This window comes from Salmo salar, chromosome 05, assembly GCF_965601325.2.
Source record: "Salmo salar chromosome 05, fSalSal1, whole genome shotgun sequence".
NCBI classification, from domain to species: domain Eukaryota; kingdom Metazoa; phylum Chordata; class Actinopteri; order Salmoniformes; family Salmonidae; genus Salmo; species Salmo salar.
Genome location: NC_138295.1, coordinates 55,396,849 through 55,421,282, shown reverse-complemented (window position 1 = coordinate 55,421,282; position 24,434 = coordinate 55,396,849).

The following is a 24,434-nucleotide window of genomic DNA, read 5'->3' as shown; positions in this document are numbered from 1 at the left end:
TCATATCTCACTATGTGGAGTTTTTCACTCACAGTCTCGCACCTTCTCCGCCATGTAGGTGTCAAACAGAGGCGTCAAACAGACAAATGCTGCCATCTGTCCCTGGTGGCCTAACTCTATTTGTGGTTTAAAATGAATGTTTGGTGATCCGTGCCTTTCAACTATTTACACTCTGACATTCACATGTCATTCCATCACCAACCAGTGTGTCATTACACATTCAGACCAAGATAGACCAGGTGTCATGCTCTGACCTAGGAGAGCTGTGTTTTCTCTGTTTAGTTAGGTCAGGGTGTGATAGGTGGGTGGGCATTCTATGTTTTTGTTTTCTATGTTTTGGCCGGGTATGGTTTCCAATCAGAGGCAGCTGTCTATCGTTGTCTCTGATTGGAAGCCATACTTAGGCAGCCTGTTTTTCCCTTTGTGTTTGTGGGTAGTTGCTTTCTGTTTAGTTTGTTAACCTGACGGAACTGTTGGCTGTCATTTTGTTATTTTGTCTAGTGTTCCTTTTTTCAATAAAATATTTAACAATGAGCACTCTACATGCTGCGTCTTGGTCTTCTCTATATGATGGCCGTGACACCAGGAAAGTTTCATCTGGAGCTGAATTGGACATGTCAAGAGTGAGAGCAGTCATTAATGTTATGCTCTTATTACCCAGCATATGCAAGAGTTATTTATGCTCTACCGCAAATAAAGATAAACCAGACAACTATAGATAAAAGAAAAGTAGTATGCAAGATTGTCCATCGGGTAAGTGGGTAATGTATTTATTTTATGCAAAATGTTGCCATCAAAGAGGAACATGAATGATGCAATTTCCCTCCTTTGCATGCTATCCTTTTTACTATGCATCTTCAGGTTTGTGTGATGTGTGTTTGTGTGATGTGTGTGTGTGCATGCGTGTATTTGAATGCATAGGTGTGTGTGTGTGTGTGTGTGTGTGTGTGTGTGCGTTTGTGAATGCGTGTGTTTAAATACGTACAGTAGGTGTGTGCTTGCATTGGTTGCATACCTGCGTGCGAGTGTGTGTGTGTTCTAAAATACAGTAAATCGGCCATATTGCAAAGGCAAACCCTTTGAACATACATGCGTGTCCTTTGGTGGAGGCTACGGTTTAAGAGAGAAGTATCACATCTGCAGAAATCATACACGAGAGAAACCATGTATTGGAAACGTGAATGTGCTTGTGATTAGTCTGTCACTGTGTGATAAACATCATGAGTCAAATTGACCCCCCCACCCCCCCAGCCCAGTAGTGCTACTCGGTATGTGACAATAATTATGGCTTCTTACGATCTAAAAATCAGTAGTGATCACAAATGTTGATGTATACACTCCAGGCAAGGGTGATGTACACATATGTCATATTGTAAACTTCTTATTGAAACTAAAGGCAGGCCAGTATCAATATACAGAGACTCAAACTCTCCATCTGATTGGAGTTCTAAGGGACAGAGAGCACAGAAGTTGTATTTGGCCATTGATTGTTTTTGTTATGAAATACAAAAACTATAACTGGTGTTTTGGATGACACTGTTAGAACAATAAACGTGATAACACAGTACTCATCAAGAGGGTTTGATAATATTGAAGCCTTTAACCCTCTTCTATTACTCATGTACATATTGATGGGCATGTATAGTCTGTGTGCACACACGCCCACTCACACACACACAATCCCACACACACCAAAGTAAATTACCACTGGGAGTGTATGTGTCAGTTGAGCTCCTGGCATGTTGCTCACAGGCCAAACATTGAGTTTATCTCAGAGTGCTCCAGTGGGAGACCGTCTCTGTTGAGGTTAAATATTTAATAAGAGGAAAGTCTTTGAAAAGACTGTGATGATGTCAATGACTTGCCCAATCAAAACTCAAAGCAAAGAGCAGTTTCTCTAAACTTTATGTTGCCGTTTTTGTTTTATTCTGACATTTCACCCTTCTCATAATTTTTTGGCAGTTACTGGATCTTACCAACAGATCAAAAGGGATAATACGTTGAAATAAGCTTTTTTTTTTATTTTATTATTATACTGAACTCCACTAACTGTGTAGGATATTTCTTCTGTAATAAAATTACAATAGATTCAGCAGACATTGAGTACGAACTTAAATGTGATTATTACAACCACAATGTAGGCCCTACAGAATAAACTCATCCATACCAAGTCAAGAAGTGTTCAGCTATGCATAGTTCAGCAGTACAGCCAAACTATGGCAGTTGAAAATGCAGTCCAGAATGGAAAGAGATTAGAATTCTCATGCACAGATAAATGCCTTTGATTTGCATCTGAGGACTACAGAGGGCATTTTAATGCACTCTGTGTTATGGAGTGGAGAAGACAAGCTCCATCCAGCCAATTAGCCAATACAGCAGACATGGCTTCAAATACTATTTGAAATCTTTCGAATACTTTGAGTATTTGCTTTCATCTGCCTGAATTGCCAGATGGGCGGGGCTTGCCATTTTGAGTCTATTCTATTGGCTCCATTATGCCAGGCTATCTCAACCAGGCACAAATAAAGTATTAAAAATTATTTCAAATAGCATTTGAACCCAATACAGTAAACGAAGAAGACTGGTAACCAGCAACAGCCATGTCACAGAAAAAACAAGATCTCCACACAAAGGAAGAACAACAAATAAGGCTATGATCTTGCCCCCTCTCCTCCAAATTCATCCCAGCTGTCTCAATTACAGCAAGGTTTTGTTTCTAGACAATGATATTTAATCCACTGTTATATGATTTTGATAGACTGCAAATGCATTCTTACATTAAGATACAGCCCAAAGAAAGTGTAGGCTCTGTGTTTTCTGTTGCATCTAAATGATGGTATCAGTTGGGTGGTCTGGCTCGGGTCATGTTTGTAGACTCCTTAATGTCTACTTTGACTTCTAGCATCAAAGGCCCTTCCTCTTTGGACCCATAAACTAATTGACAGCTATAAAGTGAGATTTATTATGCATTATTGCTATAGATGGCCATTATATGGATCCCAGTGGACCCCTAAATTCCTAGTCTGGAAACAAGTAAATTGATAGGGCTGTGTGTGTATTTGTGAGTGTGTGTGCGCTGTTGAGTGTGTGTGACAGATATGAGGTGAAGAGAACTGAGACAGTTTCACCCGTACAGATGTAGGATCTTAATTTGATCACTCTTTTGTTAATGAGAATTAACAAATGCAAAATGTTTATGTATTTGAGTTTTCAAAATGCTTCTAACATGATTTGTCATAACAAAAAAATGTATTGACTCCTACAAAAATGTCCAATAATTATAATCCACATTTTCTGTTGCTGTAAGATTATTTTCCTGCTGTAGCAAACTGGCTCAAATTAGGATCCTACATCTGTATCATTTACATTTTTTATTTTTTTAACCTTTATTTAACTAGGTAAGTCAGTTAAGAACAATTCTTATTTACAATGACAGCCTACTTGTAAAGCCCCCCGGCCAAACCCTCCCCTAATCCGGATGATGCTGGGCCAATTGAGAGTCTCATAGAGCGGCGTACAATCACAGCCGGTTGTGATACAGCCCGGGATCGAACCCGGGTCTGTAGTGATGCCTCTAGCACTGCAATGCAGCTCCATAGACCGCTGCGCCACTTGGGAGGCCATCATTGGAGGCTCCTCAGAGGAGGAAGGGGAGGACCATCCTCCTCAGTGAATTTCATACACATAAAATAGTGAAACATTAAAAAAGTTATCCTTTTTAGATAAAACTATACTAAATATATTCACGTCACCAAATAATTGATTAAAACACACTGTTTTAAAGTGAAAGTCTACTGTAACCTCAACAGCACTCTGTAGGGTATCACCATGGTGTAGCCGGAGGACAGCTAGTTTACGTCCTCCTCTGGGTAAATTGACTTCAATACAAAACTTAGGAGGCTCCTGGTTCTCACCCCCTTCCATAGACTTACACAGTAATTATGACAACTTGCGGAGGATGTCCTCAACCTATCAGAGATCTTGCAGCATGAACTGACATGTTGTTGACCCAATCAAAGGATCAGAAAATTAATCTAGTACTGAAAGCATAAGCTACAGCTAGCTAGCACTGTAGTGCATAAAATGTGGTGAGTAGTTGAATCAAAGAGAGAGAAAGACAGTAGATGAGCAGTTTTGAACAAATGTATTTATTTAAAAATTAAGGAGAAGCAAGAGAGAGAGAGCTTTTTTTGTTCACTTTCACATTCACTTAGCTAACAAATGCAGCTAGCTAGTTTAGCCTACTCAAACACCCGGCTCCAACAGAGAGGGATGCTATGTTATCCAACACTGGAACTCTTCTAAGTCAAGGTAAGCTTTTGGTTTTATTAATGTATTGCCACCGGGGCCCACCGGTGTAACTGCTAAACTGCTTGCTGACTGTACACTGTACTGCATGATTGTAGCGGGTTTACTAACGGGTTAGTTCTAGTAGCTACAGTATGTTGACTATGATTTTAGCTAACATGGTGACAACGATGTAGGCTGTGTGGAGCAGTTAGCGGTTATGATATGAAGATTTGGCTTGGAAAGGTTTTTTCGCCTGGTTACAGACAGCTGATTTGTTGTGCACTGACGTCCACAAGTGAAGGGAAAAGGTGAGAGGAGGAGAATGTGTAGATGCGAGAAGGAATTATACAACGAGAAAAGTGATCATGCTGTTTGTATGTGGCTGAAATGAAAGTGAACAGTGTTTGCGTGTGATCAGGAATGTATTCACTCCACCGATTCTGTTGAAAAACATTTCTTAAACGGAAACAAACTAAACGGGGATAAACATACCTGAATTTGTCCGATAGAAACTGGTATTGAATGTTTCACTGTCTGTAACCTTACTCACATATTTTTCTTGACCTGTGCACCTAAGTTGTAAACTCTGATTCATTGGCTAGGTTGTAGCAACCTCATGATGGGTATAGGGAAAATTAGAGTATCATGTAGTAGCTTAAACCTATCGATGTTACATTGAGCTGAGTTAATGGAATATGAATGACAGTCATCCATGATGCTTTAATAGAATTAAGGTCGTGCTCATAGAAAAAAAATGTCACCAACCGCCACTGATCTGTATGTGTGTGTGTACAGTTGAAGTCGGAAGTTTACATACACCTTAGCCAAATACATATAAACTCTGTTTTTTACAATTCCTGACATTTAATCCCAGTACAAATTCCCTCTTTTAGGTCAGTTAGGATCACCACTTTATTTTAAGAAAGTGAAATGTCAGAATAATAGTAGAGAGAATTATTTATTTCAGCTTGTATTTCTTTCATTGCATTCCCAGAGGGTCAGAAGTGTACATACACTCAATTAGTATTTGGTAGCATTGCCTTTAAATTGTTTACCTTGGGTCAAACGTGTCGGGTAGCCTTCCACAAGCTTCCCACAATAAGTTGGGTGACTTTTGGCCCATTCCTCCTGACAGAGCTGGTGTAACTGGGTTAGGTTTGTAGGCCTCCTTGCTAGCACACGCTTTTTCAGTTCTGCCCACAAATTTTCAATAGGATTGAGGTCAGGGCTTTGGGATGGCCACTCCAATACCTTGACTTTGTTGTCCTTAAGCCATTTTGCCACAACCTTGGAAGTATGCTTGGGGTCAATGTCCATTTGGAAGACCCATTTACGACCAAGCTTTAACTTCCTGACTGATGTCTTGAGATGTTGCTTCAATATATCCACATCATTTTCCTTCCACATGATGCCATCTATTTTGTGAAGTGCACCAGTCCCCTCCTGCAGCAAAGCACCCCCACAACATGATGCTGCCACCCCCATGCTTCACGGTTGGGATGGTGTTCTTCGGCTTGCAAGCATCCCCCTTTTTCCTCCAAACATAACGATGGTCATTATGGCCAAACAATTCTATTTTTGTTTCATCCGACCAGAGGACATTTCTCCAAAAAGTACGATCTTTGTCCCCATGTGCAGTTGCAAACTGTAGTCTGGCTTTTTTTATGGCGGTTTTGGAGCAGTGGCTTCTTCCTTGCTGAGCGGCCTTCCAGGTTATGTCGATATAGGACTCGTTTTACTGTGGATATAGATACTTTTGTGCCTGTTTCCTCCAGCATCTTCACAAAGTCCTTTGCTGTTGTTCTGGATTTCTTTGCACTTTTCGCACCAAAGTACGTTCATCTCTAGGAGACAGAACACATCTCCTTCCAGAGCAGTATGACGGCTGCGTGGTCCCATGGTGTTTATACTTGCATACTATTGTTTGTACAGTTGAACGTGGTACCTTCAGGCGTTTGGAAATTGCTCCCAAGGATGAACCAGTCTCGTGGAGGTCTCCAATTATTTTTCTGATTTCTTTTGATTTTCTTATGATGTCAAGCAGAGGCACTGAGTTTGAAGGTAGGCCTTGGAATACATCCACAGGTACACCTCCAATTGACTCAAATGATGTCAATTAGCCTATCAGATGCTTCTAAAGCCATGACATAATTTTCTGCAATTTTCCAAGCTGTTTAAAGGCACAGTTAACTTAGTGTATGTAAACTTCTGACCCACTGGAATTGTGATACAGTGAATTATAAGTGAACTAATCTGTCTGTAAAGAATTGTTGGAAATATTACTTGTGTCATGCACAACGTAGATGTTCTAACCGACTTGCCAAAACGATAGTTTGTTAACAAGAAATTTGTGGAGTGGTTGAAAACCTAGTTTTAATGACTCCAACCTAAGTGTATGTAAACTTCAACTATATGTGTTTATGTGTGTGTGCGTGTGCATGACATGTTTTAATAATCATGGGGAGAGCTTGCTCGTTTACCTTTTCCTGCTGAATATCTTAAGCCCTGGTCTGGATCTCGGAGGTCTTCTGATCAAATTGTGAGCTTCGTTATCTTAACCTTCACTGTTATGGAATTTATTGCAAATATATTTGATCTGTTGTTGTTATTGATCTTTTTTTCCCAATTGAAGAGAAACGGATTTTCACAGGGCTAATCTGTATTGGAAGACGAACGGTGAAACCTAAAGAAAATATATGGAACACCCAGCAGCCTACCTAACAAGACACATAAACCAAGCCATCAAGGAAGAGGAGGAGGACGGAAAGGGAGAAATGGAGAAGAGGGAGGGATGTATGTTCCAGACACTCTCCAATGCTGCATTCCTGTAGTGCAAGGAGGTGTAGTTCACACATCCTATCTGCCCGCTCAATTTAAATATTTTGCTGTGTTTAAAGTGCTCCTTAATTCTTTACAGTCTTCAGCCCTCCCAGATGATCCATTCCAGATGCAGTTCAACTGTGAGGTGAGTGTCTCTCACTTTCTCTCTCTGGCCTTTTGTGTCTCTCTTTCCCTCTGTATCATTTAATCACTCTAATTTAAACACACACACGCACACCAACAAACACAAGCTCACAGGCTAGATCTGACCTTTTCTTTTCTCTTTTTTCCTGCTGTAATTGATCTTGTGTTATGTTGAGTCAGGTAACTGTCATAAGTATTTCCAATGGATAACAGGCATTACAAGAAAACATTGCATGGTTGTGGGAAATGGAAAAAACTATTCACAAGAATTTGAATGTAGATGTTTTTTTCTGTGGGTAGATCGCTTTGTTGATAATTTTGTGGGAGTCAAAGATAAACTTGATTAAAAAGCACAAAATTTAAATAAGAAAATGTTTCTTACAGCAAGCAATTAACCACAGGCTGTTGGGCCAATCACTGTCAGGACAAATGCAGACAGGCCATATCTGGACCAATCACAAAAAAGACCAGACATACTCCAGAACAGAGTGAGAAAAACATTTAGTTCCAAATGGTCTTCCAATGAGCCCTATTTGTGTACAGGGTATGGTAAGAAGTTAGGAACCAGCAGCTACACAGCAGCTACACACTCATGGGCTTCAAATAAGTCCAGAGTTGTTTTCATTGGGCTGCCATGTTGATTATCACAATCGTGACCTCTTCTGACAGAGATAGCCACATGACTTCACAGCTACAGAGGGAAGACCAAAGAAGACCTCTTTTGAAGAGCAAAGAGGATAGAACAGAATGGCTGAAACAATTCATTAGAAACAAGAGTGATGTCAAACCTATTTGATCATCCATGGCAATCATTCTGGCGCTTTACAGAACAGACTTTACTTTGTCAAGTGATAAATAACATTGCCTATGATTGATGCATAGATTATTTAGTGTTAAATGCAACTTTGCTTGAAATGTAGATTTTGTGGCCGTGCTAAATATATCAAAATCTACAATACAATATTTTAGAAAGCATCAATTTAAATGTTTGCACAATTAAATTATAACAGTACTTGACACACTAACATATAGGCCAACAATTCTGAGATGTATTTTTGGTGGACTGTTTATTTAGTGGGTATGAATCTAGATGAAGCAATAGAAATCAGTGTAACATCAATCTGGTCATGGTGGAGCTGGAACTATACCTATTGCCAAGGAGAAGAAGACCACACCAAGGAGTATCTACTGATTGGTGCAGGTTATCAAAGCACAAACTTGGAGCGTTGGTCAATTTCTGTGCTAATCACCATATTTAACCTTCAGAGTGAAAGTAAGAGATTTTATTGATGAAGCATAGTAATGAAGGACTTCATGGTCGGTGAGGTGTTCGACATTGTTACGAAGCCAGGCGGTACTCAACTGGGTCTTGAACCTGGGATCTTCCCGCTGTCAACCCAACTCCTTAGCTGTTACGCCAAGTGATCCAAACCTTTTGATGAGGTCAGTAGGTAGGTGTTGGTTATGATCACTATAATATGATGAAGAGATTTGTCCTCCAATTCTGTTTAAGCCCATAGCCAAGCAAGCCACCAGGAAGAACTGACTGGCAGCTATATCGAGATTAATGCCATATAATATACTGTGCATTTGGAAAGTATTCAGACCCCTTGACCTTTTCCAAATGTTGTTACATTGCAGCCTTATTCTAAAATGTATTGAAGTGTTTTTCCCCCATCAATCTACTCACAATACCCCATAATGACAAAAAATATATATTAAATGTAATAACACATTTACATAAGTATTCAGACCCTTAACTCAGTACATTGTTGAAGCACCTTTGGCAGCGATTACAGATTCAAGTCTTCTTGGGTATGACGCGACAAGTTTCAAAATGGTGTCCAAGTTTGAGCGACTGGAAAGAGTGATCTAAGGGAGCTCGCATCCACCTCCACCACCAAAGTTAATAGTGCAAAAATTATGGAATGTTTGAGAAAGTAGGTGAGGCATGAAAGAGACCATGAATAGGCTACCAGGCCCTGGGCTTTGCTGAAGTTCAACACAATATGGCTCCGTCACAACGTTCTGTAGAATAAGCACCAGACCTGGGTTGAAATACTATTTTAAATAATTTCAAATACTTCAGCTGTGCTTGATTGTGCTTGCCTGCTTGCCCATCCCAAAGGTGCAGACCACGCCCACCTGGCACTCCAAGCAGACCAAAGCAAACGCTCAAAAGTATTTTAAATATTTCAAATAATACTTGAACCCAGGTCTGATAAACACATCTCAGGGTGAAGCAGGGCATCCCTCTGCCTCTCTTCTCTTCCCTCTCTCTCTCGTTCTCGCTCTTCTTCTCCAGACAGGGAGAGAACTAGGGCTGAACGACCTCAGTAACACCAAAACGCCCTGCGTTTGGGGTCCAGCACAGCGAGACGGCCGTGGTGATGCCAAACGCTCTGCACTGCCCGGTTGAAAAACACTGTTAGCCGCCGCAACCCATTTATCAAAAGGGAGCTTGGGGGAACCTTGGTTCTAATTTACAGGTCCTCGGGTCCACTGTGAAGGGAGTGTTGTGGTTTGCCAAGGATGCCAGTGCAACAGCGCCAGAACTAGTCCTCGAGTCAGTCAGGTCAGAGAGAAACCATTAAAGGAGAAGGGCAAAGGGTTGTTACTGTATAAAGGCTCAAACAGTACATGCTTATAAGAAGTTTATAAAGCATTATACCCGCAGGCTATTAGTAAAATGTTACCCGTTTCTTTTTATGGACTAGAAGAAACAAGTCATAAGATGAGGATTGTGCTGTTTAGACAAGATGATTTGGTAGCACTTCATATGTATGACTACAGAATATGAATGTGCTATGTATTGTGAATAACGGTAACAAGCAGGTTGTCATACACATGGTCGCTGATTTGAATCCTACCCCAACACCTTACCCTCCACTTAACCAATCACGTCTTGCCTAAATTTAGCCCAATCTCTAACCCTAACCAATTAGGATTACTTGCCTAAATTTAAAAAGTGGCACTCCAGTCTCCTTTTCACCTCATTTAACAGCTGATTTGATTAACAAAAGGCACATCTCAATAGGTGGTTCAGGTTAGTCATAGCATAGCACAAATTCTCTATTGTTCTGTATGCTCCTCTAATGTTCCTCAAGCACAGGGGGAGGCAGATGACATCACGGGTTCCCATCAGACCAACTCCTTGAAAGCCCTACTGAACTCCTTGATGTTTGCGATTTTTTTGTTTTTTAACCTTTTAGTGTGTGTACTTTACTGTATTTATACTTGGAATGTCGCTTTTCAACAGTAAAGGTACAACATTTTGCTGGAGAACGTCTTTAACCAATCTTCCCTAAACTTAACCAATCACATTTGTTTCTGCCCTCGTGGCAGAACAGCCCTCAGAAAAAGATTGAATAAGACAAACTCAACTCTAAAAGTTGCTGACACAAAGAAATAGAAAATATATAGAACTCTATGTCTCTGAAATTAGCAAGCTCCCAGTCACTAAACCCATAGGTGCTGAGTCAGGTGGCTATATGATGTGGCTTTTCTTGAACATTTCCCACCTCGGAAAAGCCGAGCGAGCAGACAAGGGGTACAAAGACGAGGGGAAAGACAGCGTGAGACAGAAAGAGAAAGAGAGAGAAGAGAGTAGTAGTGCAGACAGACTACATGGGAACTAATTATCTAGCAGCTAATAATCCCTACACAATAGCCCCAGGAAGGAAGGTTCTGATCCGCACCATGGTGGCTCTCCCTGGTCCCGCACATTCTTCCCGACCCAGGTTTAGTTCCTCCGGGAAACGGCACTCACGTTGGGTCTTTTTCCCACTCCCCCGTAGAAGCCAATATCTCTGATCTTTCCCCGGGTCCATGTAGCACAAGGTTGGGAGTCGGAGGGAAAAACTTCTGACTCATACCCTTCATGCCTCTTTGTAATAGCTTTTTAAGCATCAAGGTCAGACTCTGCATCACTGTAATAGCTACAAAACTTAAAGAATTGTTACAGAAAATCCATTTGATTTGTCTTTGACTACTGATTCATTTTAGTCTATAATCTCTCTCTATGGAGTGAAAAATGCCACATAGGCATACACAGTAATATGTGCCATGGCATGTCAATCATACTACTCTGTCTTGTTACAGCCCTCCCAACCTCTGTGACTGCCAGAAATACTTTTTGGATCCTGGTTCCAATTCAAAGGTATGTAAATCATATACATCATTGTTTTTGCATATTGGTGGACATACTTGGAGCTCTAGCTGAAGCATGCTAAGAGATTGTTTATGATGTTTTATATGTAAAGTCACCCCTCCCTCTCCCATCGTGGTCTGTAATGAAAGGAGGAGGCTGGGGAGTAACTGTGGCATCACTGACTCGAGGCCCGGATAGCATCAAGCTTTAGCAGCCATTCCACAGCTAGTGCTAGCCAGGGGTGATGTGAATTCCATCTTGGCAAAGTGAAACTTAATTTACAGCGATGCTTCTGTTTCATCGCACATATACACAGAGAGAGAGAGAGAACCTCATCAGGCCTGGAAAGCAGCAGCAGCCAACATCTCTATTCCCTCGCGCTTCCCCCTAGACTACTTTGTCAGCATTGCCTCAGTCAGCATTTGACGTAAATAAAGCTCCTTAAAAGATCTGTTCCTCTGTATGTGACAGCAAGAGGTTTCAACAGAGATGGACATTCCACAACCGGTGTCTGTGTGTGTCCTTAGTCTTCACACTCCAGTATGTGCACACTGAATACTGGTTATTGATAGACTGCCATTCCACAATTCTGTGCTGTATTTGTTCTTCCAGCCTTTCCCTGACAAAGCAATCCGTGCTCATTCCACATTATACACATCTGGCCAAAATCTAAAAACGGAGAAAATAGACATAGAGAGGTCAAAGTGTGTGTGTGTGGGGGGGGGGATAACAACTACTATAAATCTTGTTATTTGATCAGCTGGAAGAAGAGGGGAGAAGAGGCACTCCAGTAGCGTTAGAGAAGAAAAAAGGAAATGCACTCCACAAAGGATAAGGGGATGATTTTCACCCATTTTATAACCACCTTTGCCGGGGTCATTAAAATAAGCCAGAAGCATTGTGGTTTGTGGGGACCAGAACAGACCTTAGGTAAACATGTCTTGAAGCAACGTAGAAGGGCGCCGTTAAACCAGAGCTGTTTTTTAATGTTCTCTGGCGGAGGTCCTTGCGGGTTGGATATGGAGAACAGTGTCTGGAAGAGGTTGGGTGGAAACACAGACACAAAGAAACACACACGGCTGCCAAGGGTGTCACTGTCTCTATCTCTGTCCTTTAAAGGTAACACTTGCACCATATTGATACTCTGTTGTTGTTCCCCCCGGGACACATAGTTGTGATGGTCCCCATCTTGTAAGCACCCAAAATGTTGCATCATGATACCTAGAAAGAAACTGATTTCATCCATTTGTCCCTTCCAGAGAACCACTTAAAGGCGCTGTAAGTGTTCACTTCCGAAAATATTTAAAGTGAGACAGATACGATAGCTTCACCTGGCCACTGAGGAGGGATTGTCATAAGTGGTCTGGATGAACACCAACATAGTCTCATGAGCTTGATGAAAACAGAAGCTAACAAACGCAGGAGGTCAGAACGGTCTGATGAGATTTGTGTTTAATGAACATTTAACATGACAACATGACAATCTTCCCAGACAATCTCCACAATCTTCCCAGACTGATCTCGCATGAGTCATTACAGGCCTGTTGCAGAATTGTCCAATCAAATTTCCCTATTTACTGTGATCTCTAAAAGGTTTCTATCGGGCATTGTCCTCAAGTTGAATTCAAAAAGCGTTTCAGAGTGGGAGTGCTGACCAAGGATCAGGTCCCCGCTGTCCATATGATGTTATTGATTATGATCTAAAAGGCAAAACTGATCCTATATCAGCATTTCTACTGTGAGACTTGTGCATACGGCACAGAGATTAAAGACCTCTCATGGGGTCCTTCTAGCAATTGTGGTTGAATTGGAGCTCAGGTCAAAATGATGCAAAACTCAAGCCATTCTCAATTATATTGAAGTGAAACAGCAACCCACATTTTAAAAGCACCAATATGATACACATGCAGTTTGGCGGTTTGATACGACCCCTGTATGACACACAAAATAGATTTTTCCCAGTCATGTATAGAGTATGACCGCCACACCATATGTAGAGAATATTGCCTGTCTGCATCCATGCCAATGTGGGGAATTTATTTCAGTCGTCAAGGACTGCTTCTGGTCTCTCTCTCGGTCTCTCTCTCGGTCTCTCTCTCAGTCTCTCTCTCGGTCTCGGTCTCGGTCTCTCTCTCTCTCTCTCTCTCTCTCTCTCTCTCTCTCTTTTCAGAGTTGGACTTCTATGTAAAGACTATGAACTTGGTCACCCATTTGCACAGGCCACCATGTGATTCAATACCAAAGGTATCCTTTCTTCTCTTGGGCTCTGAGTATATATTTGGGTACGTTTGTCAGGGGGTAGAAAAAGGGGTAGTGTATCTGCCAAACCACATACAATACTGGCCCACAGATAGGAATTCAGGAACAAAACTGTCCAACACTTCACTGTCTATTGTTATGTCCCTCTGCGAATTTCAGAATTTGTAAATTCTTCCGTCCTTTTCATTGCATTTTTATACACTCAGGCACTTTTATCCATGCAAACTACAAGCAACCATGATTATGTTAGAATATAATGATATTACATTCACACAACTTTCTTTATTAACTTATTTAATCAGGGTGATTGTTTGTTAAAAGCATAATTATTTATCTCTACGTCAACTCTAATTGCAATATATAATAGTTTTTTTTAAGCTTCACTTCTGCATTGCTATCTCCTCTCTTAGAAAAAAAGGTGCTACCTAGAACCTAAAAGGGTTATTCAGCTGTCCCGATCAGAGAACCCTTTGAGGAACCCTTTTGATTCCAGGTAGAACCCTTTTGGTTCCAGGTAGAACCCTTTTCGTTTCCATGTAGAACCTGTTCCACAGAGGGTTCTACATGTAACTGAAAGGGGTTTTACCTAGAACCAAAAATGGCTCTCCTATGGGGACAGCCGAATAACCCTTTTGGATCCCTTTTTTCTAAACAAAATATTGGAAAGGAAAGTGTCTGTGTCTCCGCGGGAGTTGTTCTCTGTGTGGTGTCTGACTGGTGGTGCCCTTGCTGTGACTGGCCCTGTCAGACAGAAAGCTTTACACATGCAGTGCTTAGGGAGGTTCAGGACAAACAGCAGAGGCATGCTGGGAGTCGGAGAAGGGATTGTTTCCTTCTGTGCTACCCCTCTTCACCTGACATCCTCTCCCATGTTGTTACAGAAGAAATCTGTGTTTTACCAAGGCACCTCCTTCTGCAACTGGATCCTGGACTTCCTGACGGGCCGCCACCAGGTGGTAAGGGTAGGTAACAACACATCCACCACGCTGATCCTCAACACGGGGGCCCCTCAGGGGTGCGTGCTCAGTCCCCTCCTGTACTCCCTGTTCACTCATGACTGCACGGCCAGGCACGCCTCCAACACCATCATTAAGTTTGCTGATGACGCAACAGTGGTAGGCCTGAGATCACCGACAACGATGAGACAGCCTATAGGGAGGAGGTCAGAGACCTGGCCGTGTGGTACCAGGATAACAACCTCTTCCTCAACGTGATCAAGACAAAGGAGATGATTGTGGACTACAGGAAAAGGAGGACTGAGCACACCCCCATTCTCATCGATGGGGCTTAAGTGGAGCAGGTTGAGAGCTCCAAGTTCCTTGGTGTCCACATCAACAAGCTATCATGGTCCAAACACACCAAGACAGTCGTGAAGAGAGCAAAACAAAGCCTATTCCCCCTCAGGAGACTGAAAAGATTTGGCATGGGTCCTCAGATCCTCAAAAAGTTATACAGCTGCACCATCGAGAGCATCCTGACTGGTTGCGTCACTGCTTGGTATGGCAACTGCTCGGCCTCAAGGCACTACAGATGGTAGTGCGTACGGCCCAGTACATCACTGGGGCCAAGCTTCCTGCCATCCATGACCTCTATACCAGGCAGTATCAGGAAGGAGGAAGGCCCTAAAAATTGTCAAAGACTCCAGCCACCCTAGTCAGACTGTTCTCTCTGCTACCACACGGCAAGCGGTACCGGAGCGCCAAGTGTAGGTCCAAAAGGATTCTTAACAGCTTCTACCCCCAAGCCATAATACTCCTGAACAGCTAATCAAATGGCTACCCAGACTATTTACATTGCCTGCCCCCCCCACCCACACACACACCTTTTACGCTGCTGCTACTCTCTGTTTATTTTCTATGCATAGTCACTTTAACTCTACCGAAATGTACATATTACCTCAATTACCTCGACTAACCGGTGCCCCCGCACATTGACTCTGTACCTGTACCCCCTGAATATAGCCTCGCTATTGTTATTTTACTGCTGCTCTTTAATTATTTTTTACTTAACACTTATTTTTTCTTAAAACTGCATTGTTGGTTAAGGGCTTGTAATTAAACATTTCACTGTAAGGACTACACCTGTTGTATGTTCCCTATGTTTCAACCATTTAAAGCACAACACAGTTCAAATGGGAATACGATGTCAGTTATTTGGGGTATTTATACAACAACTCAATGTGCTATCCCTGTTATCCCATCATCTTATAACACAACCAAATTACCTGGATTGCAGTTGAGATTACAATAAAATACATGGTGCAATGTCGTTTGAGATTCAGTGCAGATTATTATAGCAATTGTGAAGATTTACACAGACCTGCGAATCCGAACATGCACACTTTCTATGATTACAGTTGAAGTCGAAGTTTACATACACCTTAGCCTAATACATTTAAACTCAGTTTTTCACAATTCCAGACATTTAATCCTAGTAAAAATGCCATGTCTTAGGTCAGTTAGGATCACCACTTTATTTTAAGAATGTGAAATGTCAGAATAATAGTAGAGAGAATGATTTATTTCAGCTTTTATTTCTTTCATCACATTCCCAGTGGGTCAAAAGTTTACATACACTCAATTAGTATTTGGTAGTGTAACCGATGTGAAATGCCTAGTTAGTTAGCGGTGGTGCGCGCTAATAGCGTTTCAATCAGTGACGTCACTCGGTCTGAGACCTGAAGTGGTTGTTTCCCTTGCGTTGCAAGGGCCGCGGCTTTTATGGCGCGATGGGTAACGATGCTTCGTGGGTGTCAGTTGTTGATGTGTGCAAGGGTCCCTGGTTCGAGCCCAGGTTGGGGCGAAGAGAGGGACGGAACCTACACTGTTACAGTAGCATTGCGTTTAAATTGTTTAACTTGGGTCAAACATTTCAGGTTGCCTTCCACAAGCTTCCCACAATAAGTTGGGTGAATTTTGCCCCATTCCTCCTGACAGAGCTGGTGTAACTGAGTCAGGTTTGTAGGCCTCCTTGCTCGCACACACTTTTTCAGTTCTGCCCACAAATTTTCTATAGGATTGAGGTCAGGGCTTTGTGATGGCCACTCCAATACCTTGACTTTGTTGTCCTTAAGCTATTTTGCCACAACTTTGGAAGTATGCTTGGGGTCATTGTCCATTTGGAAGATCCATTTACGACCAAGCTTTAACTTCCTGACTGATGTCTTGAAATGTTGCTTCAATATATCCACATAATTGTCCTGCCTCATGATGCCATCTATTTTGTGAAGTGCACCAGTCCCTCCTGCCGCAAAGCACCCCCACAACATGATGATGCCACTCCCGTGCTTCATGGTTGGGATGGTGTTCTTCGGCTTGCAAGCCTCACCCTTTTTCCTCCAAACATAACGATGGTCATTATGGCCAAACAGTTCTATATTTGTTTCATCAGACCAGAGGACATTTCTCCAAAGAGTACGATCTTTGTCCCTATGTGCAGTTGCACACCGTAGTCTGTCTTTTTTATGGCAGTTTTGGAGCAGTGGCTTCTTCCTTGCTGAGCAGCCTTTCAGGTTATGTCAATATAGGACTCGTTTTGCTGTGGATATAGATACTTTTGTACCTGTTTCCTCCAGCGTCTTCACAAGGTCCTTTGCTGTTGTTCTGGGATTGATTTACACTTTTCACACAAAAGTACGTTCATCTCTAGGAGACAGAACACGTCTTCTTCCTGAGCGGTATGACAGCTGCGTGGTCCCATGGTGTTTATACTTGCGTACTATTGTTTGTACAGATACATCAGGCATTTGGAAATTGCTCCCAAAGATGAACCAGACTTGTGGAGGTCTACAATATTTTTTCTGAGGTTTTGGCTAATTTATTTTGATTTTCCCATGATGTCAAGCAAAGAAGCACTGAGTTTGAAGGTAGGCCTTGAAATACATCCACAGGTACACCTACAATTGACTCAAACTATGTCAATTAGCCTATCAGAAGCTTCTAAAGCCATGACATAATTTTCTGGAATTTTCTAAGCTGTTTAAAGGCACATAAGGCTTACATACACTAAGCTGTTTAAACTTAGTGTATGTAAACTTCTGACCCACTAAAATTGTGATGCAGTGAATTATAAGTTAAATAATCTGTCTGTAAACAATTGTTGGAAAAATTACTTGTGTCATGCACAAAGTAGATGTCCTAACCGACTTGCAAAAACGATAGTTTGTTAACAAGAAGTTTGTGGAGTGGTTGAAAAACAAGTTTTAATGACTCCAACCTAAGTGTATGTAAACTTTCGACTTCAACTGTACATGTGTTACAAATTTGAATAATTACTGTTACATTAGTTTAAAAGATAGCCTTAACATTACACTATTTATTGTCTTACAAAAGCAATATTGAATTGTGTTTGTTTGACAATGCAACCAGATATCAACATTTAAAGGAGATGTACAGTGCATTCAGAAAGTATTCAGACCCCTTGACTTTTTACACATTGTTACATTACAGCCTTGTTCTAAAATGGATTAAAAAAATAATAATCCTCGTCAATCTACACACAGTACCCCATAATGACAAAGCAAAAACAAGTTTTTAGAAAAATAAATTATACAAAACAACTATAGAATATCACATTTACATAAGTATTCAGACCCTTTACTCAGTACTTTGTTGAAGCACCTTCGGCAGCGATTACAGCCTTGAGTCTTCTTGGGTATGAGACAACATCTAGGCACACCTGTATTTTGGGGTGTTTCTCCCATTCTACTCTGCAGATACTCTCAAGCCCTGTCAGGTTGGATGGGGAGCGTCGCTGCACAGCTATTTTCAGGTCTCTCCAGAGATGTTAGATTGGGTTCAAGTCCAGGCTCTGGCTGGGCCACTCAAGGACATGTCCCAAAGCCACTCCTGCATTGTCTTGGCTGCGTGCTTAGGGGCATTGTCCTGTTGGAAAGGGAACCTTCGTCCCAGTCTGAGTTCCTGAGCGCTCTGGAGCAGGTTTTCATCAAGAATCTCTCTGTAATTTGCTCTGTTCATCTTTCCCTCGATCATGACTAGTCTCCCAGTCCCAGCCGCTAAAAATCATCCCAACAGCATGATGCTGCCACCATGGTTCACCGTAGGGATGGTGCCAGGTTTCCTCCAGACATGATGCTTGGCATTCAGGCCAAAGATTTCAATCTTGGTTTCATCAGACCAGAGAATCTTGTTTCTTATGGTCTGAGAATCCTTTAGGTGCCTTTTGATAAACTCCATGCGGACTGTCATGTGCATTTTACTTAGGAGTGGCTTCAGTCTGGCCACTCTACCATAAAGGCCTGATTGGTGGAGTGCTGCAGAGATGGTTGTCCTTCTGGAAGGTTCTCCCATCTCCACAGAGGAACTCTGCAGCTCTGTCAGAGTGACCTTTGGGTTTCTTGGTCACCTCCCTGACCAAGGCCCTTCTCCCCGGATTGCTCAGTTTGGACAGGCGGCCAGCTCTAAGAAGAGTCTTGGTGGTTCCAAACTTCTTCCATTTAAGAATGGTGGAAGCCACTGTGTTCTTGGGGACCTTCAATGCTGCAGAAATGTTTTGGTACCCTTTCCCAGATGTGCCTCTACACAATCCTGTCTCGGAGCTCTACGGACAATTCATTTGAGCTCATGGCTTGGTTTTTGCTCTGACATGCATGGTCAACTGCTTTTCCAAATCATGTCCAATCAATTGAATTTACCACAAGTGGACTCCAATCAAATTGTTGAAACATCTCAAGGACGATCAATGGAAACAGGATGCATCTTTGCTCAATTTCGAGTCTCATAGCAAACGGTCTGAATACATATGGAAATAAGGTATTTCAGTTTTTTTATATTGAATACATTTGCAACATTTTCAAAAAATATTTTTTCACTTTGTCATTATGGGGTATTGTGTGTAGATTGATGAGGAAACATGTAATTTGATCAATTTTAGAATAAAGCTGTAACGTAACAAAATGTGGAAAAAGGGAAGGGGTCTGAATACTTTCCGAATACTCTGTTTCTACTGCTTGGATAGTTCGATCTGAGCCACTGGCTTAATCCTGTTCTGTTATTTCTTTAACATTTATTTTTGGTTGAGATGGAGACGTGAATCCACATATCATTTGTTAACTTGTCGACAAGTTAATAGGCTATTTACCTTATTGCAAAAGTGATACTGAATGGTGTTTGGTTGTCAACGCAACCAAATATCAATATTTGAAGGAGATGTTTCTTCTGCTTGGATAGCTCCACCTGTGCCAATGAGTCTAGCTTTAATTCCAGTTTATTAATTTGTAGACAATCGATTTGTTGGATTCATGTCTCCATTTCAACCAAAAATTGAAGTTAAAGAATAGGACTATATCAAATCCAAAACTTTAAATGCACTTTAAATACAGTTTGATTTGATTTAATCATATTCTTTAATAGTCCACGATATTAATATTCCAAGATTTTTGGTTGAGATGGACACATATTTAATATTAACTTGCAGATTCCATTACAAATCAACCAAAGCTTGAAACTCTATGCCTACTGTATATGTATTGTGTATTTTTGTTGAATCCTGGGCTGAATTTAAACAATAGCTGTTGCCCACTGAAGTCGGTTACAACGCCGAACTGCGGTCTGGTCAAGGCCCTGATGAGGACGATGAGCACACAGATGAGCTTCCCTGAGATGTTTTCTGACAATTTGTGCAGAAATTCTGGCTGATCTCAGACGATCCCGCAGATGAAGAAGCCGGATGTGGAGGTCCTGGGCTGCCATGGTTAAACGTGGTCTGCAGTTGTGAGGCCGGTTGGACGTACTGCCACATTCTCTAAAACGACGTTGGATGCGGCTTATGGTAGAGAAATTAACATTAAATGATCTGGTAACAGCTCTGGTGGACATTCCTGCAGTCAGCATGCCAATTGCACACTCCCTCAAAATTTGAGACATCTGCTACATTGTGTGACAAACTGCACATTTTCGAGTGGCCTTTTATTGTACTCAGCACAAGGTGCACCTGTGTAATGATCATACTGTTTAATTAGCGTCTTGATATGCCACACCTTTCAGGTGGATGGATTATCTTGGCAACGGAGAAATGCTCACTAACAGTGATGTAAACTAATTTCTGCACATTATTTGAGAGAAATACGCTTTTAATACGTATGGAAAAGTTTTGGGATCTTTTATTTCAGCTCATGAAACATGGGACCAACACTTTACATGTTGCATTTATATCTTCGTTTTATACATCTAAAACTAAAAGCATTGTATTTGTTACAACTGCTCCTGCCACACCCTCTACTTCTCATCCTGGACCTCCCTAAACCTGCGACCACTCCCCCAGTGCTCTCTCCCTCTCTCTCTCTCTCTCTCTCCATGTGTGTATGTGACTGTGTGAGTGGAGACAGGTGTGTTGGAAGCAGAGCAGATTCCCATCAGCTGCAACCTGTTCCATAATCAAGAACCCTACAAATTCTCAGCCCTGCCACTTCCACACTGCCAGATTGTAGCCTCTACTCAGTCAGTTTGCATTGATAGCTGTTTGGTCATGCATAGATTGTGTTATCCTGTTGTGCCTGTTTCCCCCATGTCTCACACTGCTTTTTCTCTCCGCTACAGCCCTGTCTGCTCTGGTACCTGTCTCCAGTCCCTCGTCTCCTCAGTCCTGCTTCGCTGCCCTGGATCCCCGCTCTACTGCTTCATTGGATTCCACTCCAGACCTGCTTACCCGGTTCCTAATCTCCTTGCCCTCAGCCTCAGTCTGGATTCCCTACTACCAGCCCAAAATTTCCCTGGACTGCACCACATCTCCTCTCCCGCTTTTCAATAAATACATTGGTTACCTATCCTTGTCTCCTCATCTGAGTCTGCATTTGGGTTCATCTGCTCCGCCCTGGGCAACAGTATTTGGTTCAAACCATTCTCTTAAGACCTAAAACTCAACTGGAGTTGTACATAAAGGGTGTGACCATTGAGCAAGTAGAGGAAGCTAAACTCCTAGGTATAACATGGGATGGTCAATTGCCATGGTCAAGTCAATAACAAAGTTCTTGTGAAGATGGGGAGGGGTATGTATGTTATAAAAACAATATGTTCTGTGTTTTTTACAGAAATCAACTGTACTACTTGTTCAGGCTCTGGTCTTGTCCGATTAATATGGTCAAGTGCAACAAAGAAAGACCTAGAAAAGCTGCAGCTAGCTCAAAACAGAGCAGCACTCCTTTCCCTTAACTGCACATACAGAACTAACAACATGCATGACAGTCTTTCCTGGTTGAGGATTGACGAGAGATTAACTGCTTATTTTCGAGAAATATTACAGTGAAAATTCCAGATTGTCTGCATAACCAAATAACATTTAGCTCAGACACTCCTACATACCCTATAAGACATGCTACCAGGGGTCTCTTCACAGTCCCCAAGTCCAAGTACAATGCACAGTATTATACAGAGCCATGATCACATGGAACTTCCATCTCCAGCAAAATTACCTTTAAAAACAGATTAAACATTGAACAGTGGGGACTGTGAGGGGACACACTAACACACTATTTTGTTGTATTGTTTGTATTTGTATATCCTGTTTTATCAGTGGTTTGTTTTGTGTTACTTGTATTGTATATATATATTTTTTTGTGGATCCCCGGAAGAGTAGCTGCTGCTTCTGCAAAAGCTAATGGAGATCCAAATAAACAAATACAAATAATGGTATTCATATCAACTTTATCAATCAGATGGTTAACAACAATATATATGTTTTCCCCTCGCAACTAAACCTGGCTGATTGAGCTAGCCAGTTGATAGTAAAGCTAGGATGAATGTCAGACGCCAGCTAGCTAGCTAACGTTAGCTGATGTCAATGGAGTTAATCTGAAATGTACCATTATATTTCACATGATAAACAAACTACTGTCATGCCTTTTCACCAAAAATCGATGTACACATATAAAAGAGATGATTACCTTCAAGTAGAGTATTTATTCTAGTACTTAAGGCCGAGGAGTAACGCTAATATCTTCTCCTTTTCAAGCTACTTCCTGAGATTTGATTGATGGATCAATCTAGCAATAGTTGCAGCAATAGGAAGTTATGTTTTTGGCTGAATGGTCAGGAGTAAAAGGTCCTGCCGCTAGAGCTGCTCAAACCTCGTTTTTACTTGCGAATCTCTTTATACATACTCAAAAAACATTCAACAAGCTTACAAATCTTTTAGTAAAGTGATAGAACTCTGAGCGTGCACAGATTCAAAATCTGAAGGTGTATTTTTGATTCACAGCAGAATTCGTAAATGGACAAAAAAATCTTATTGAATGTATTTAAATGTCAAGTTACAAGTTTACGACCATTGTTCTATTTTTCACACATCATGATACAAGCTTGCAAAATTAAATTACACATTTGGGAATCGTACTTGCAGCCACGAATCTCAATGTGTGACCACGAAATTCAAAATACAAACTCATGGGCTTCCGTTATCATTATCCAATAGAAAACTGGTTACCATGATGACTTAATCTTGTGGTTTAAATTTTACCCTCAAAACAACAGTTGCTGACTTTTTCAAATCCAATGTATTTTCCACATAGATTCCATGACACAATACATTGACAAAGTTTGTTAAAACAACATTGATTTGCGCAGCTTGTGCCCAGTAGGTAATTACTGAAAGGTCTCCTTATCGCATAGAAAGTTCTGCAAATGGCTTGGGCAGGAGAGGTATTACTTTACCCATTGGTCTCACTTAATATTTTACCTCATAGATTGAGGTATCAGCCAACCATTTGTTTTACTGGGTAAAAGGCACAAGATAAACAAACTAAAGAGCCTCTAATTGAAGCATCTTGTGGTTTTTAGTATCACAGGCGTTTCACTGTTCTCACAAAGTTCAAGGTGGAAATGTGAGGTATGGTGCATAGTCCCTCTGCCCAGAGTACCAGACCCTTTCCCTTCCTCCCCAGGCCCTCTCTCCTGGCAAGAGAAGTGAGAGGTAGTGGTTTCTTGGTTCTCTTTGATCCACACCGGTCCATGACTCTTTGGAGAGGGCAGAGAGTTGTAATCATCTGTGCTACAAATACATCTCACTGCATGACCTCAGTGGTTCCCCCCTCAAAGTTTCCGGGTGCCACAAACCTTGGGCACAATGGTCTCCTCTGTTGTCTCTATCTAATGCAAAGGGCACCAGATAAACAGTGGAGACAAGGTGGCACAGCGGGTAGCGCCCGCCACAGAACAACAAGAGGAATAGGAGAGAGGGGTGGAGGTGCCCAATGGGGAACACAACACTGTTTCGATTCAACTGGAGAGAACTATTGGCAGCGGGGCAAGCATGGTATAAAGCCCTCTTTAAACTTACCGTGCAAAACATATTTTTAGCCTTCCCCTCCAGTTTTACATCACAGCCTGACCGCAATCCAGTTACTGACATTCAAACTATAGCCTGCAGTCCAAGCTCTGTACGTTTGCACGAACACCCCAGATGCACAGACGTGGTGCGAAGGAGAGGCCTGAACTCCATGACAGCTCATCGTTGGACTTTGGAGAGTGAGGAGCATCTGAGCGTGTTTGTTTTGGACCGACTATAGACAGACCTACATCTGCCAGCTTCTCTGAGCAAGTGCTCTGGCAGAGAGCAAATGGTTCGGGAATCTGAGATTGCGGGCGGGGAATCGTTTTCGCGTTTCACTTCAGATTAGCGTCGGGTTTCCGAGAAACCCTCGGCTGCACATATTTTTCTTATCAGAAGGTAATTATTTTATTGTTACTTTGGGATAGTTTGCATACTTGCCTTCCTTAGTGTGTTTCATTTGAAATACTAGGCCTGTAAGAAACAGATG